This window comes from Rhinopithecus bieti, unplaced genomic scaffold (assembly GCF_001698545.2).
Source record: "Rhinopithecus bieti isolate Rb0 unplaced genomic scaffold, ASM169854v2 scaffold_80089, whole genome shotgun sequence".
Classification (NCBI taxonomy): domain Eukaryota; kingdom Metazoa; phylum Chordata; class Mammalia; order Primates; family Cercopithecidae; genus Rhinopithecus; species Rhinopithecus bieti.
The window spans coordinates 76,535-80,163 of NW_016830445.1; positions in this window are offsets into that span (position 1 = coordinate 76,535).

Genomic DNA, 3,629 nt, shown 5'->3' on the forward strand with positions numbered 1-3,629 from the left:
CCAAGCCCCATCCCATCCAGAAGGCCTGCACATGCAGCAGGCTGTAGTCCCCACCCTCCACCCAGTCCCCACCCTCCACCCACACAAAGTTTCCCACTGGCTAGTGACTGAGGCCCTTCTGTGTCTACCCCGTGTAATGTGTAAAGGTACAAGCCACTCTCTAAATGGGATTGCAGTTGCCATTATTATTATTATTATTATTATTATTATTATTATTATTTTGAGACAGAGTCTCGCTCTTGTTGCCCAGGCTGGAGTGCAATAGCAGCAATCTTTGCTCACTGTAACCTCCGCCTCCCGGGTTCAAGCGATTCTCCCGTCTCAGCCTCCCAAGTAGCTGAGATTATGGAAGTGTGCCACCACGCCTGGCTAATTTTTATATTTTCAGTAGAGGCAGGGTTTCCCCACGTTGACCAGGCTCGTCTCAAACTCCTGACCTCAAGTGATCCGCCTGCCTCAGCTTCCCAAAGTGGTGGGATTACAGGCATGAGCCACCGCGCCCGGATTATTATTTTTTTTTTTTTGAGATGGAGTTTCACTCTTGTTGCCCAGGCTGGAGTGCAATGGTATGATCTTGGCTCACTTCAACCGCTTGCTTCCTGGGTTCAAGCGATTCTCCTGCCTCAGCCTCCTGGGTAGCTGGGACTACAGGCACCTGCCACCATGCCCAGTTCATTTCGTATTTTTCGGAGAGACAGGGTTTCTCCATGTTGGTCAGGCTAGTCTCGAACTCTGGACCTCCGGTGATCCACCCACCTCGGCCTCCCAAAGTGCTGGGATTACAGGTGTGAACCACCATGCCTGGCCTGCAGTTGCCATTTTTAATTCTTTTTTTTTGAGATGGAGTCTCACACTGTCGCCCAGGCTGGAATGCAGTGTCGTAATCTCGGTTCACTGCAACCTCCGCCTCCCGGGTTCAAGCAATTCTTCTGCCTCAGCCTCCAGAATAGCTGAGATTACAGGCGCCCACCACCACGCCCGGCTAATTTTTTTTTTTTTGTATTTTTAGTAGAGACAGGATTTCACCATGTTAGTCAGGCTGGTCTCGAACTCCTAACCTCGTGATCTGCAACAGTTGCCATTTTTAAAATGCTCCTCATTCCCTCTTTCTGGGCCTGATTCCTGTTTTTGTTTCCTTTTTTTGGAGAAGGAGTCTCCCTCTGTCTCCCATGCTGGAGTGCAATGGCATGATCTCACTCACTGCAACCTCCACCTCCTGGGTTCAAGTGATTCTCCTGCCTTAGCCCCCCGAGTAGCTGGGATTACAGGCATCCGCCACCACCCTAATACTTTTTGTATTTTTAGTAGAGATGGGGTTTCTCCATGTTGGTCAGGCTGGTCTTGAACTCCTGACCTCAGCTGATCCACCGCCTCGGCCTCCCAAAGTGCTGGGATTACAGGCATGAGCCACTGTGCTCCACCTGGGCCTGATTGTTATCATTAAAAGGGGAGCAGGAGCTGCTCTCTGGGGTCTCTTACAGCATCAACATTCCTTTTTTTTTTTTTTTTGAGATGGAGTCTGGCTCTGTCACCCAGGATAGAGTGCAGGGGTGCGATCTCAGCTCACCGCAACCTCCACCTCCCAGGTTCAAGCAATTCTCCTGCCTCAGCCTCCTGAGCAGCTGGGATTACAGGTGCCCACCACCACGCCAGGCTAATTTTGTATTTTAGTAGAGTTGGGGTTTCACCATGTTGGCCAGGCTGGTCTCGAACTCCTGACCTCAGGTGATCCACCCGCCTCGGCCTCCCAAAGTGCTGGGATTACAGGTGTGAGACACTGCGCCGGCTGCATCAACATTCTTCACATTGCTGGTGGGGCTTCACAAAAGTACCCCCAAGGCAACATGCTAGTCCTGCCTCCGCCCACCTCCCTCCTCCCCCCCACCAAAATAAACTCCACAAACAGCAAACAAGTCTGAAAGGTGGCCTTGCAAAGGTCCTTTATGTGTGACTCTAAAAAGGATGGCATTTGTCATGACCATGAGTGTCAGTCCTTCTTCCCCAATTTCACTCTGCCCTGGACACAGTAGTCAGACGGGTCCTGCTAAATCAAACCTTGTCCCTCCTCAGGGGGCTGGGATGAAGGAAGTCCGGAGTGGACCCGGGGCACAGCTATCTGGTGAAATGCAGATGCCTCGCCCTGGGGCCCGAGGTGCTCTGGGGACACAGAGGCAGGGCTCAGGACACTTTGGGGGCTCCCCATCTCCTCAGGGGAAGCCCCCATCTTTCCAGTGGCCCTCAAGGGTTTGCACAGGTTGCCCTCCCCTCTCCGCCACCCCCCAGCACACACACGTGATTCTATCTCTCCTCACCCTGCTGTCAACCTCACTCAGGAACAGCCACCTCAGGACCTTGCTACCTACCTTGCTGCTTGCTCTGCCCTCTACCTGGGTCACTCTCCCACACATCTACCAGGATCCTGCCCTCACCTCCCTTCCATCTTTGCTCAAATGTGTCACCTTCCCTGAGCACCCTACTGCGAATCGAAATCCCCAGCTCCACATTGCCTGCCTCTCTTTTGCTTGCTTGGTTTTTCCACACCCAATTCACGCCCGCTATGGTACAGCACCTTCACACTGGCTCCCCAGGAGACAGTGAGCGCCATGAGGGCAAGGACCTCAGTCTGCTGTTTTCACTGTGTCCCCTATGTGGCACAAAACAGGCATTCCATTATAATTTGTTGAACAAGTGACTGTGTTTTCCATTGACCTTGACCACTCCTTTACCATGTTCTAAGTAGGCCTCAAGGCAAGAGGACTTCCACAGATTCCCAAGGCAGACTCCCCACCCTCAAGAAACTTGCAATGGACGGAGGGCAGACACACCTGCAATGGAGTGTGCATGGAATAAATGCCAATGCCAAATAGAGGGACAAGCAGGCAGAGCCAGCAAAGGCTGAGAGGAAGGCTTTATGTCTGATTGTGGGTGGCGTGGGGTCCGGAAAGGCTTTATGAACAAAAGAGGTAATTTTGAAATGGATGCAGAGAGTTAGTGAGGTTTCCATGGGCAGTAAATGAGCCAATTACCCCAGGCTGTGGGCAAGTTTACTGTGAACTGGTGGGAGGACCCGAAGGCTGGGATGTCAGGGGAGGGGTGCAGTGAGAGCTGCTCTGGGGACATAGAGGTGGGGCACAGCCTGGACAGACCAAGGCTGTTGATGGCAGAGGTTGTCATCCACTGCTTCTCACCAGCAGGCAATGGGAAGCCATGACAGGATTTTTCTTTGAGAGAGAGGATCTCAGGCTGGGCGAGGTGGTTCATGCCTGTAATCCCAGGACTTTGGGAGGCTGAAGTGGGTGGATCACTTGAGGTCAGGAGTTGGAGACCAGCCTGGCCAACATGGTAAAACTCTGTCTCTACCAAAAATACAAAAGTTAGTTGGGTGTGGTGGCATGCGCCTGTAATCCCAGGTACTCAGGAGGCTCAGGCATGAGAATCGTTTGAACCCGGGAGGCAGAGGTTGCAGTGAGCCAAGATCACATCACTGCACTCCAGCCTGGGTGACAGAGCAAGACTCTAACTCAAAAATAAATAAATACACCAACAAATAAAATAATAAAAGGTGGCCAGGCGCCGTGGCTCACACCTGTAATCCCAGCACTTTGGGAGGCCGAGGCGGGCGGATCACC